This window comes from Malus sylvestris, chromosome 2 (assembly GCF_916048215.2).
Source record: "Malus sylvestris chromosome 2, drMalSylv7.2, whole genome shotgun sequence".
In the NCBI taxonomy this organism is placed as follows: Eukaryota; Viridiplantae; Streptophyta; class Magnoliopsida; order Rosales; family Rosaceae; genus Malus; species Malus sylvestris.
This window is the reverse complement of record NC_062261.1, coordinates 3072312-3087592: the sequence shown is the minus strand read 5'-3', so window position 1 is coordinate 3087592 and position 15281 is coordinate 3072312.

Below are 15281 nucleotides of genomic sequence, written 5' to 3'. Positions count from 1 at the left end.
AACTACGTCCCTTTAGTATATGTGTTAACGATCAAAACTTATATGTTAGCAAATTAGAACAATTAGCTCTTGATGAGCCAGATTTTAAAGTTATGAAATAATGGAATCAAGATTTTAAGTGGTTCACCTCTCAAAACTAAGGTACATTCACTGTGATGCTCGGAATATATAAATTCAAAGATTACAGCAGGGGATTGGCTATGGTCTTATCCTTTTTCTCACTCGCTCGTCCGACCCATTATAAAAGGTACCTACCCTCTTATAGAGGCCCTTAGCGAGCCCAAAAAGTTTCGGACTCACCTACTTTACTACTACGGTATTAAATGAGATACCCACTAAACTGGCGAGCTGGCTATTTTTTCGTTCATAAGTCGATATGTGGCGGTGAAGCGGTAGTCGTTTAGTCGGGATTACATGTTTTATGGGCCAACGCGTATCAAGCACTAAGCATGCCCTTGACTAGTCAACTGTGTTGCTTTCGAGCAATGATCTCACAACCTTTATGTCCTGTTCTAGGCTCTTGTCTTTGATGGTGACCGACACTTAGCCTGGGTTGATGTTTGAGTAGACTTGTTCTTAGAGCCATGTGCTATAAAGCTGTCTGTTTGTCTACATACCTTTGTTAGTCGAATAGTGCTTTATGCTACTTAGTCAAGCCAGACTGGTGAACTATCGGCTATAGCGCTCAGAAATACGCTTCCTAATTCCATTAGGCTTTGAACTTCCATTCCTTCTTTGGACCTTGATCTTTCTTGGGCTTTACTCGGTCTTTTTCCATGCCTATACTTTTTTGAAGGTCGAAAAGGACCCTACGTTAACAATATGCTTCCTAGTTTTTCAAGTATTGAAATGATGAATTTTGAATGTGGGAGTGATATGTTTTAAAACGAACAGGAACTCATGAATCTGATCATAATCAGCACCTATGTGTTAGTAGATACAAGAAAATTCATCAATGGTAACATTTCAATACCCATTCCAATCAATTTTTTCCAAGTAAACGGTCATTATATGTTGTTAGATTTTTGATAATTTAGTCTAAAGTTGAGCATCCACATCATGGAAAATTCATTGTGGGACCCTAGTGTTGATAGCTCATGATCATAATCATGCAGGGAAATGCTAAAACGACTCTCTTAAATTAGAAATTTTTGTGGACTCTCTGTCACTTCACAGTTCAAATCGTACCAACATTAAAACATTGTTATAAAAACATGAGATGACAGAATGTCTATAAATAGTCTCCTTAACACTTCTCAATCATATAATACGACTCTTAATACAACTTCTTAATCTATTCAACTCTTGATTTTGTAAACATTTAATAATAAACCATGATACGCGTTTTCGATAAATGAACGTACGATTAACAGGAGAATCAACCGTCGACATCGGGGCGAATTCAACGTGGGACCCACACGTCGATGGCACATGATCGTATGATGTGGTCCTTAACTTCAAGAGTCGTCCTCCTCGCCCAAAAGTATTGACCTCAGAAAGATGAGAAGATTATGGTTACACAGATAGGGGAAGGTTGTATCGTTGTCAACACGTGGGAGGTGACTGACACGTGAATATCCCGCCCCTCCCTCCCAGCCCCCCTCCTGGTTTGGGTTACGTTTTGTGGTCCTTTTGAAAAGAAATATATAGTGTGGGCCCAACTTTGGCCCACTTTTTCCACAACTTGCTCTGAAGGTTCCGTAACGGGGATCACGTGAAGACATAAAAACAGGCCAAGTTGGTGGGCCTTTACGGTTCTAGGACGACGCACCTGCCCGTTTTTAACGGTTCTCAACGACTCGGCCAACGGCTCTGCTATCCCAACTCCTCCAATTTTTCCTTTTTTCTTGAAATATTTAAAGATACAGTTAAACTTATAAAATTCATGAATTTACTTACTTTTTTTCTGAAAAATAAATTGTAAATTATTCTAGTTTATGAGCAATTAAATCAAGCAAAAGCATTATCTATCAAGTAATTATTAATTTATATATTCGGGAGACCTATCTGCATTGTTTATAATATATTATCTAATTAATTTAGCAACTTTTTACTTTATCATGTATTCCCAAGTCGGGAACGGTTGAGAATTTTATCTAACCGAAGTTATTAATTTATCGGGTGTTAAATTATCGAGGTTCTAATGTATATATCTTTTATCTTTGATTCTAACATTTTTGTTAGTTGACATAAGAGCATCTTCGATGGATTAATTACTCTCAATTTTTTTGTTGTACAAGTTTTATCTTAAATTATGCATAGAATCTAACTTGGATTTTAAAAAAGAGCATGTTATTTTAACTAACTTGACTAAGTTCGTGTCTACAACCACTCTCGATTATTCAAGAGAGAACGTTTTTGCCAAAAAATAAAAGGAAAACTAATGAAAAGGGCTTGAAAACTTTGAGTTTTAATTATAAGGACAAAATAAAGGGTAAAGTGAATAGTACCAAGATTGACTTTTTAGTGTAAAAATGTGGTTTTTCGTTAAAGTGAACAGTACCAGGTGTTTTTCGTTAAAGTTCCCAAAAATAAAAGGAAACTTTAACGAAAAGCTCTCGGTACTATTTATTTTAACGAAAAATCACATATTTACACTAAAAAATTCATCATGTTACTATTCATTTTACCCTTTATTTTGTACTTATCGTTAAAACTCAAAGTTTTCATGCCATTTTCATTAGTTTTCCTAAAATAAAATCTATTGCTAGAGTAGTGTAATGATTCATAACAATATTTACAATATCTCACGTTGAAAATGAAAGTATTTTGTACGTACTCAAGAACTTCCGCCTATCTACTCATTAACAATTCGTTTCGAGCTGAATGCTCACGTTTTAACACAACATTCAAATTCACACATGCAATAATGTTCATCTAATTGTTGGAGTACTCAAGAATATTATCTACCTAAACCTAATCAAAATATCAGAAGAATGAATTTAGGTCGTTGTATTTATGAGTCAGCAGAGAGGGGGCCATTAGTCTTTAAACATGGAGAGGTGGCAAAAGAGGCATATCGAGGAAATATTTTTCAGTATGCCAGAAACACGGTCATATACATCAAATGTCATCATATAACTGAAATGTATAATAATATATAGTGTACTGCCACGTATTCTGAACACATTAAAAAATCTTTTCAAATCGAGGACACTGGTGTCGTGTGAGGCAGGCAATATTGAGCCCCTCTTGACAAATTATTACGTCCGGAGGGTCCCGTTTTGTGCCTTGTTTTCCCGTTCTTAGCAAACCCACATGCTGCCCATCTGCATTATTAATCAAAAAACCTCACAACTACGTCGTCCTTTGGAATGCCAATTGCAATTGGGGATCGATCATCGATCTCTCTCTATATATCCCTTGGTTTTGTGCATGCGTCGATCCATTTTTTTATTATCTTTTGATAAAAATCACAATCAACGGTTCAAATCAACCCCAACAACTCAATTGAGAAGGTAGAGATGGTGTTTCTGCATTTATGTTTCTATGCGTCAAAAGTTGGTTCCCCCCATGCTATTTTCATTTTATTGCACAACTTATTAGCTCAATTCAATGATGGGATTGTATCGTTCATGGCCCCATTGACGCTCCACCATGCTCCCCATTCCTATTTCCCTTTGCTTCAATCGAAGATCGAGTCATTCACAGGTTTAACGACACTCTATCGTTACTTTCTTAAAAGATATCTAAAATTCAAATCTAATGAATAAACAATAGTTGAAACCACTCAAATTGAATTCGCCGGTTCCCATCTACTCATTGCACTAGTTCACCTCACACAAACCAAGGGATCTTATTTCTCTTTCAAACAAACCAAGAACTCGAATTTGTTGACCCTTAAGCTCCGAACATTAAAATCCAGAAAAGATCCAATCTGGACAGTCGAGTGACAATAAGTCAATTATTAATTTGTTTAGTTTATCAACGCCCAATCTTTTTTTTTTTCTTCAAAAGAAATCTTAAGTTCAAATCTAATAATGACCGTCATTAAAAAAAAAAAAAACTTCTCGATATAACATGAGATACCACTTTACTTAACTCATCCACCTCACTCTCTCCTTCCCTTTTCACTTTTTTGATAGGCATCGATCACATCTCGATCAATGATGGGAAAATGGCATCGAGAATTCCACTTGTGATTGTGGTTACTTCCTTTAAGTTTCGCATGTGCAAGTGTAAAGTAGACATCTCTATTCCATTTCCATTTCCATTCACGTGGGGATACCCAAAAAGAATTTGTCTCCACCCTTTCCACGTATTAGATAACGTGTTAAATCCTCTATTTACTATTAATAACCCTTGAAAACGACATCGTTTCATTTATTTTGCATATATATATATATATACAGGCCTTTTAACTAGAGAGATTCTTATTTTATTTTTTTAAAATGAGGCATCATTTTAATTGTTGGATTGACTTTAATGAAATTGTGTGTTTGAAATTAAACCACATGCTACACAATCTCAACCACACAATTTCATTAAAATCAAATCCAACGGTTAAGAGGATTTTTCTATTTTTTGAGAAAAATGAGGATGTCTCTTGTTAAACGATTCTTTTATATATATATATATATATATATATATATATATATATATATATATGTATATATTTAGGGTTCGTTTGATTTGACAAAACATAAATACGACTTTCGTTTTTCTACAGCGTACTGCATATTACGCGTAAACCTTATCCAGTGATCAGTTCTGATGTAACCTTTGTACTCAATCCGAGCTAGTTGTACGTTGACGATTATATTAACAATGAAATAATAATGTGAATTAAGAAACAAAACTAGTTTATTCAGTGGCAGAGTGATGAGTACCAAAATTTCATATGAGGAGGGGACCCACAATATGAAAAATTGGAGTAAATTGCACAAACATTCAAAGACCCATCAAATTCGATACAGCGGACTAATAACATTGTACAAACTCAAACACTTCAATTCGAAGTAAGAGTGAAGCAAGAAAATTTTGAAAATATAACAAAAGGACTAAAGAAAATACAAAGAAAAGTTAATAGCAAAAGGAGGGAAATGGAAGTCAGCACTGAAATAAGAGAGATGAAGTGAAAAAAGAAGGCCTGCAAAGTAGACCTGGCATTTTGGACCCGATCTGACCCGTTAATATTAATATTTGGATGAATGCTTAACGGGTCAGGTCGTCAACGGGTCATTTTTGGTCAATGCGTTAACACCCGTTAGTTGATGATGTTTTAGTAATTTCAGTAAAGTCTTAACAACAAAATATAAACTCTATGCAAAATAATAATAATAATAATAATAATAGTTGTTAACGGGTGAAACAGGTGAAACGGGTGATACGTTAGCTTAACGGGTCGGATTCGGATGATCCGTTAACTTAACTGGTCGGGTTGAACCCGATCCAAACCCAATAAAACCGACCCATTTACAGATCTACTGTAAAGGAAAAGAGTTTGGATTGAAAAGAAACGTACTTGAATCTAATGGTATTCGAATAATAAGAACCAACAACAATATGTTATGGTAGTACGAAAACAAAAACAGATGAGCCCGAGTCCATTGATGGACACAGATGCTTGAGATTCACAATGTTGATGATGACAGAAAGAGTTGGAATCTTAGACCAACCAATGCTATTGCGTTTTACGTGTAGAGGTCAAAGATATAAGGAAAAATGGTAATTTAAGGGATGTGATATCCACACATTTTTTTACTTCTCTCACATCTTTTTAACTTTCGACCGTCGGATCAGATGAATTAAAGAATATCAAATGATAGAAATTAAGAAGGGATGTGGGAGAAGTAAAAAATGGTGTGTGGATAGCACACCCCTAATTTAATTGGAGGGCTAGGAATTGGACTAGAACTAGAAGGCATTTCAGCTATTAGTCTGACATTGCATTAAACATTTTATTAAATTAACTTAGTTTAGTATATGAAACTAATCTAATCTGTAATAATTTAATGCAACAAATGCACTCTTAATCGTTCCGCCTCTGGGTTTATTGAACAAATTGATAATGAAATTAGGTGGATATAGATGCAAAAATACATATTTGAATTCCATGTAATCAGTCATCACACCAAACATTGCGTACGTAGGCAGAATTATTAGTGCTTGGTTGCAGGTAGCAGTCATGAGGCTAGACCCTAAACCTAGCTAGCACAATATAGGCTGAGGGTGTCGTGAAAATCTGTACCCTCTGAAAAATGGTCCTAAATTTAGTAAAGGTCAGACACCACTCTGTTTTCCTTTTCCAATTTCCTTTTTGTATATATTTTTTTCATTTTTTATTTTTCCCTCGAAAATTCTACATCAATCTTGGAGAACACCAAGGGACACTTTCCAAGACCCCTTTCCTGCGTTGACTGCTAATAGACCATACAAACAACCATGCCATGTTTTTTCTAAATTGTAGGGGTAGCTTTTAACTTTAATTCAATTGAAACAATGATTATTTAATTAAAAAATCATTATTATTGATCATTCAGCTCATCAAAACATGTACCTATGGTTTTTTTGTCAACTCTGTTAGAATTCTATAAAAAAGAGTTATGTTTGAAGGATCATTGTTACAATTAGATTAAAGTTGGATCATTGCTCCAATTGAATTAAAGTTGAATGACCATTTCTCCAGTTGGATTAAAGTTGAGGGACCGTTAATACAATTTTTCTTATTTGATTTTTCATATTTGCCTCTTGATTTAACCTTACGTGCATGACATTTAACTCATTTTGATGGAAGTTTGAAAGGAAACGAAAAAGATAATAGCTGCACATTTTGATAAGTTGAGAGACCAACAACAACAACAACAACAACAAAGCCTTTTCCCACTAAGTGGGGTCGGCTATATGAATCCTAGAACGCCATTGCGCTCGGTTTTGTGTCATGCCCTCCGTTAGATCCAAGTACTCTAAGTCTTTTCTTAGAGTCTCTTCCAAAGTTTTCCTAGGTCTTCCTCTACCCCTTCGGCCCTGAACCTCTGTCCCGTAGTCACATCTTCGAACCGGAGCGTCAGTCGGCCTTCTTTGCACATGTCCAAATCACCAGAGCCGATTTTCTCTCATCTTTCCTACAATTTCGGCTACTCCTACTTTACCTCGGATATCCTCATTCCCAATCTTATCCTTTCTCGTGTGCCCACACATCCCACGAAGCATCCTCATCTCCGCTACACCCATTTTGTGTACGTGTTGATGCTTCACCACCCAACATTCTCTGCCATACAACATCGTTGGCCTTATTGCCGTCCTATAAAATTTTCCCTTGAGCTTCAGTGGCCTACGACGGTCACACAACACGCCGGATGCACTCTTTCCATCCAGCTCGTATTCTATGGTTGAGATCTCCATCTAATTCTCCGTTCTCTTGCAAGATAGATCCTAGGTAACGAAAACGGTCGCTTTTTGTGATCTTCGCTAGATTGCTCCGGTCATTAGTGTGGATAAGTATATAAATGGATAGAGATAGGAAAGCAAACACAAGATGTACGTGGTTCACCCAGATTGACTACGTCCACGGAATAGAAGAGTTCTCATTAATTGTGAAGGGTTTACACAAGTACATAGGTTCAAGCTCTCCTTTAGTGAGTACGAGTGAATGATTTAGTACAAATGACATTAGGAAATATTGTGGGAGAATGATCTCGTAATCACGAAACTTCTAAGTATCGGAGTGTGGTGTCGTCTTGACTTGCCTTATCTGTCTCATAGGTAGATGTGGCATCTTCTCTGGAAGTACTCTTCCTCCATCCAGGGATGGTATCTTTAACTGGTGGAGATGCACAAGGTAATGTATCAATTTCACTTGAAGCTTACTTGTAGTTTCAGGCTTGGTCAAGCGCGATACAAACCATGTAGTAGGAGTCCCCCAAGTCGCCGAGCTAGGGGGTCTGCTGAAAGAGGTGACAGACAAGGTAAGCAATCAGAGCTCCGACTGATTGTTCACCTTCTCCCCATCTTGCAGCAGCATGAAGGATAAAGAGAAGAAAAATGAGAAGAGATGATATGAGATACTTTTGCTTTTGAAGAAGTAACTTTCCACAGGCTTATTCTTGAACTGAGCTGGAGGGTTTTCTGGTTTCCTCCAGAGTATAAGGCCGACTGAAGAATTTGAGGGTCAAAACAAGTCCATCAAATCTAGAGTACGTTCCACCCTGCTGATATGGGATACTTTTGCTTTTGACAGAGTAATGGATGTATCGGCACGTGTGCTGTTACGCTTGTCTCCACATGCTTCCTTGTATCCTTCGCACTTGCCCTATCTGTTCCTCAAGCAGATGCGGAATCTTCCCTGGAAACATAAGATGATGAAGATGAGTACTCGAGAGCAATGCCAGGTAAGTAATCAGGTAAGGGGTTCCAGGCAGTCAGTTCCTGGCTGGAAGCTTGATTCCAAGTGCTGACTGATTGCTCTCTTTCTCCTTGTCTTGCAGGTAAAAACAAGGCCAAAAGAAAAAACAGGGAAAAAGCATGATATGGGATACTCTTGCTTTTAACCCTGATGATATGAGATATTCTTGCTCTAGTATAGCTTGTTTGCAGAGGTATTATCGGGGGGAAAGAAAGCTGAATATTTCGAAAGGCTTTGTTGGGAGTGCCCTCTCAGATATGATGAAGGGTTGAGCATTTTTGCAGGTCTGCCTGTCCGTTGGGGATGGAGGTCGACATATATAGGAGTCTCCCTAACAACAAGTAGTAATGCTATTCCTTTACCCTGCTTGGTCATAGCACGGTAGTGGGAGCTGCCAGTTTCACATGTTTTAACTCTGTCAGAGCACTTTGAAAAAGTGATCTGTGGTATCTGGCTCTCGAGATTCGGAGAACGATGCCTCTTCGATTTTTGAGAAAGCAATCATGCTGGGGGTCTGACTCTCGAGATTCGGAGAGCAGTGTCTCTTCGATTTTTGAGGAAGTAATCATGTTGGGAGTCTGGCTCTCGAGATTCGGAAGGCGGTGCCTCTTCGATTTTGGAGCAAGCAATCTTGTTGGGAGTGTTGTCTCGAATGTGAGTAAAGGTTGGACATGTTTGCTAGTCTACCTTGCCACGAAGCACAAAGGTTGACACACAGGGACTTTCCAATTATCCAGCAATGGTACTGTTCCTTTACCCTCTCTTCGATTTTGAGAAAGTAGTCATGTTGGGAGTCTGGCTCTCGAGATTCGGAGGAAGGTGCCTCTTCGATTTTGGAGCAAGCAATCTTGTTGGGACTGTTTTCTCGAATGTGAGTAAAGGTTGGGCATGTTTGCTAGTCTACCTTGCCACGAAGCACAGAGGTTGACACACAGGGACTTTCCAATTATCCAGCAGTGGTACTGTTCCTTTACCCTTGTGGGTAATAATATGGTAGCTAGACCTTCAAAATTTATGTGTCTAAACTTTGTTAGTGCTGTTTCTTTGCTATTCTTTTACCTTTCTTGGTCAGAGCGATGTAGTGGGAGCTGCAAGCTTCACGTGCTCAACTTTGGCAAAGAACTTTGGCAAAGTGATCTGTGGTACCCATGAGTTATTGTTGCGTGTGGGAAGTGGGTGATTGAACAGTAAGATTCATGTGCTTTCTACTTCACCAGAAGTCTTCGACAGAATGCCCATAATTTCTGCAAAGCTGAGTGTGCGTGTGACAGGTGCTGACAAGGCTAGAAAAGTAGGTGCCTCTTCGATTTCTGAGATCGGCCCTCGTGGTCTCTGAGCAGCCCAGCTTTTGAGAAAGCGAGCGCCTCTTCGATTGATTCGGAGAACGGTGCCTCACCGATTTTTGAGAAAGCAATCATGCTGGGGGTCTGGCTCTCGAGATTCGGGGAGCAGTGTCTCTTCGATTTTTGAGAAAGTAATCATGTTGGGAGAGTGGCTCTCGAGATTCGGAGGGCGGTGCCTCTTCGATTTTGGAGCAAGCAATCTTGTTGGGAGTGTTTTCTCGAATGTGAGTAAAGGTTGGGCATGTTTGCTAGTCTACCTTGCCACGAAGCACAGAGGTTGACACACAGGGACTTTCCAATTATCCAGCAATGGTACTGTTCCTTTACCCTCTCTTCGATTTTTAAGAAAGTAGTCATGTTGGGAGTCTGGCTCTTTAGATTCGGAGGACGGTGCCTCTTCGATTTTGGAGCAAGCAATCTTATTGGGAGTGTTTTCTCGAATGTGAGTAAAGGTTGGGCATGTTTGCTAGTCTACCTTGCCACGAAGCACAGAGGTTGACATACATGGACTTTCCAATTATCCAGCAGTGGTACTGTTCCTTTACCCTTGTGGGTAATAATATGGTAGCTAGACCTTCAAAATTTATGGGTCTAAACTTTGTTAGTGCTGTTTCTTTGCTATTCTTTTACCCTTCTTGGTCAGAGCGATGTAGTGGGAGCTGCAAGCTTCACGTACTCAACTTTGGCAGAGAACTTTGGCAAAGTTATCTGTGGTACCCATGAGCTATTGTTGCGTGTGGGAAGTGGGTGATTGAACAGTAAGATTCATGTGTTTTCTACTTCCCCAGAAGTCTTTGACAGAATGCCCATAATTTCCGCAAAGCTGAGTGTGCGTGTGACAGGTGCTGACAAGGCTGGAAAAGTAGGTGCCTCTTCGATTTCTGAGATCGGCCCTCGTGGTCTCTGAGCAGCCCAGCTTTTGAGAAAGCGAGCGCCTCTTCGATTTCTGAGATCGGCCTTCGTGGTCTTTGAGCAGCCCAACTTTTGAGAAAGCAAACGGCTCTTCGATTTCTGAGATCAACCCTCGTGATCTCTAAGCAGCCCAACTTTTGAGAAAGCAAACGCCTCTTCGATTTCTGAGCAGGCGCCTCTTTGATTTCTGAAGCTCCGTCGAGTGCAGATTTTTATAGAGGCTGGCATTAAGTTCCAAAGCACACTTGAATCTCCACCAGTAGAAGCTTCATTCTTGCACTTCTAAGATCTTGATTTGTCCGACCTCTTCTCTCTTCAACACCTTTGAAAATGTCTGGCCCCTCCGACCGTCGTTTTGACTTGAACCTTGTTGAAGAGGCAGCCCCGCCTTCTCCAGACAACATATGGCGCCCATCCTTCGTCTCCCCAACTGGTCCTCTTACCGTTGGGGATTCCGTGATGAAGAATGATATGACCGCTGCGGTGGTGGCCAGGAACCTTCTCACTCCCAAAGATAACAGACTACTTTCCAAACGGTCTGATGAGTTAGCTGTTAAGGATTCGCTGGCTCTCAGTGTTCAGTGTGCAGGTTCTGTGTCTAATATGGCCCAACGCCTATTTGCTCGAACCCGCCAAGTTGAATCATTGGCGGCTGAAGTGATGAGTCTCAAACAGGAGATTAGAGGGCTCAAGCATGAGAATAAACAGTTGCACCGGCTCGCACATGACTATGCTACAAACATGAAGAGGAAGCTTGACCAGATGAAGGAAACTGATGGTCAGGTTTTACTTGATCATCAGAGATTTGTGGGTTTGTTCCAAAGGCATTTATTGCCTTCGTCTTCTGGGGCTGTACCGCGTAATGAAGCTCCAAATGATCAACCTCTGATGCCTCCTCCTTCTAGGGTTCTGTCCAGTACTGAGGCTCCAAATGATCCCCCTCCGGTGCCTTCTCTTTCTGGGGCTCTACCGACTGCTGAGACTTCTCCTAAGCAACCTTTGTGAAGGCTCCCTCTTGTGTGTTTATTTTGACTCATGTATATGTACATATTTGTAGCTTATCGGGGATATCAATAAATAAGCTTTCCTTCATTTCAACGTATTGTGTTAAATACACCAAAGCCTTCTTCGCTAAGTTCTTTGAATTTTCTTTTGTTGAAGCTTGTATGTTGAAGCTTTCTGAGTGGAGCATGTAGGTTGGGGTAGTGTTCCCTTAATTTCCCGAGTGAGGAAAACTTCTTGGTTGGAGACTTGGAAAATCCAAGTCACTGAGTGGGATCGGCTATATGAATCTTAGAACGCCATTGTGCTCGATCCTGTGTCATGTCCTTCGTTAGATCCAAGTACTCTAAGTCTTTTCTTAGAGTCTCTTCCAAAGTTTTCCTAGGTCTTCCTCTACCCCTTCGGCCCTGAACCTCTGTCCCATAGTCGCATCTTCTAATCGGAGCGTCAGTAGGCCTTCTTTGCACATGTCCAAACCACCGTAACCGATTTTCTCTCATCTTTCCTTCAATTTCGGCTACTCCTACTTTACCCCGGATATCCTCATTCCTAATCTTATCCTTTCTCGTGTGCCCACACATCCAACGAAGCATCCTCATCTCCGCTACACCCATTTTGTGTACGTGTTGATGTTTCACCGCCCAACATTCTGTGCCATACAGCATCGCCGGCCTTATTGCCGTCCTATAAAATTTTCCCTTGAGCTTCAGTGGCATACGGCGGTCACACAACACGCCGGATGCACTCTTCCACTTCATCCATCCAGCTTGTATTCTATGGTTGAGATCTCCATCTAATTCTCCGTTCTTTTGCAAGATAGATCCTAGGTAACGAAAACGGTCGCTCTTTGGTATTTCTTGATCTCCGATCCTCACCCCTAACTCGTTTTGGCCTCCATTTGCACTGAACTTGCACTCCATATATTCTGTCTTTGATCGGCTTAGGCGAAGACCTTTAGATTCCAACACTTCTCTCCAAAGGTTAAGCTTTGCATTTACCCCTTCCTGAGTTTCATCTATCAACACTATATCGTCTGCGAAAAGCATACACCAAGGAATATCATCTTGAATATGTCCTGTTAACTCATCCATTACCAACGCAAAAAGGTAAGGACTTAAGGATGAGCCTTGATGTAATCCTACAGTTATGGGAAAGCTTTCGGTTTGTCCTTCATGAGTTCTTACGGCAGTCTTTGCTCCTTCATACATATCCTTTATAGCTTGGATATATGCTACTCGTACTCCTTTCTTCTCTAAAATCCTCCAAAGAATGTCTCTTGGGACCCTATCATACGCTTTTTCCAAATCTATAAAGACCATGTGTAAATCCTTTTTCCCATCTCTATATCTTTCCATCAATCTTCGTAAGAGATAGATTGCCTCCATGGTTGAGCGCCCTGGCATGAACCCGAATTGGTTGTCCGAAACCCGTGTCTCTTGCCTCAATCTATGCTCAATGACTCTCTCCCAGAGCTTCATTGTATGACTCATTAGCTTAATACCCCTATAGTTCATGCAATTTTGTACGTCGCCCTTATTCTTGTAGATAGGCACCAAAGTGCTCGTTCGCCACTCATTTGGCATCTTCTTCGTTTTCAAAATCCTATTGAAAAGGTCAGTGAGCCATGTTATACCTGTCTCTCCCAAAACTTTCCACACTTCGATTGGTATATCGTCTGGGCCTATTGCTTTTCTATGCTTCATCTTCTTCAAAGCTACAACCACTTCTTCCTTCCGGATTCGACGATAAAAGGAGTAGTTTCTACACTCTTCTGAGTTACTCAACTCCCCTAAAGAAGCACTCCTTTCATGTCCTTCATTGAAAAGATTATGAAAATAACCTCTCCATCTGTCTTTAACCGCGTTCTCTGTAACAAGAACCTTTCCATCCTCATCCTTGATGCACCTCACTTGGTTTAGGTCCCTTGTCTTCTTTTCCCTTGCTCTAGCTAGTTTATAGATATCCAACTCTCCTTCTTTGGTATCTAGTCGTTTATACATATCGTCGTAAGCCGCTAACTTAGCTTCTCTGACAGCTTTCTTCGCCTCTTGCTTCGCTTTTCTATACCTTTCACCATTTTCATCGGTCCTCTCCTTGTATAAGGCTTTACAACATTCCTTCTTAGCCTTCACCTTTGTTTGTACCTCCTCATTCCACCACCAAGATTCCTTTTGGTGTGGGGCAAAGCCCTTGGACTCTCCTAATACCCCTTTTGCTACTTTTCGGATACAACTAGCCATGGAATCCCACATTTGGCTAGCTTCCCCCTCTCTATCCCACACACATTGGGTGATTACCTTCTCTTTGAAAATGGCTTGTTTTTCTTCTTTTAGATTCCACCATCTAGTTCTTGGGCACTTCCAAGTCTTGTTCTTTTGTCTTACTCTTTTGATATGTACATCCATCACCAACAAGCGATGTTGATTAGCCACGCTCTCTCCTGGTATAACTTTGCAATCCTTACAAGTTATACGATCCCCTTTCCTCATTAGAAGAAAATCTATTTGTGTTTTTGACGACCCACTCTTGTAGGTGATCACATGTTCTTCTCTCTTCTTAAAGAAGGTGTTGGCTAAGAAGAGATCATATGCCAGTGCAAAATCCAAGATAGCTTCCCCATCCTCGTTTCTCTCCCCAAAACCATGGCCACCATGAAAACCTCCATAGTTGCCTGTCTCCCTGCCCACGTGTCCATTTAAATCTCCTCCTATAAATAACTTCTCCGTCTGAGCAATTCCTTGCACCAAGTCTCCAAGATCTTCCCAAAATTTCTCCTTCGAACTCGTATCCAACCCTACTTGAGGTGCGTACGCACTAATCACATTGATAAGTTCTTGTCCTATTACAATCTTGATTGCCATGATTCTATCTCCTACCCTCTTGACATCTACAACATCTTGTACCAAGGTCTTGTCCACGATGATGCCAACACCGTTTCTCGTTCTATTTGTGCCCGAATACCAAAGTTTAAACCCTGAGTTTTCTAGATCCTTTGCCTTACTACCAACCCACTTAGTTTCTTGTAGGCACATAATATTTATCCTTCTCCTCACCATAACTTCCACTACTTCCATAGATTTTCCCGTTAAGGTTCCTATATTCCACGTTCCTAAACGCATTTTGCTCTCTTGAACTCTACCCTTCTGTCCTAGCTTCTTCACCCTCCCCCGTCTAATAGGATCAAAGTACTTCTTTTGTGTGTCCCGGGTAAAGTTGATAGGAGCATATGCTCCCAAACAACTTTGAGTGGAGTCGTTCGAAAAGAAGTTTCTATGGCCCCCTTGCTCATTTAACACTGCATCCGGGTGCCGATGGAGATACAGCGACCCTTGCTCACTTATCACTGTGCTCGGGCCACACAGCCTAGTTGTTATCTAGATTCCGATGTGAATTGTTAAGGGCTCATTGGTATAATTTATGAGAATTTTAACGAAAAGCTTTAAATACTATTTATTTTGTCTTATCGTTAAAATTTAAAATTTTCAAGTCATTTTCATTAGTTTTTCTATAATTTAATCCTAAAAACCGGCTTGTAAGAGCGTTAAAAGAGCTAATCGTTAGGATGTAACCCTAAAAACCGGCTTATAAGAGAATAATGCACAAGAGTTTTAAGCCGTCCCGAACTATGCTATTCTTGTATGTGGGATATTATCCTAATATAAAGGAATATGCATTCCAAG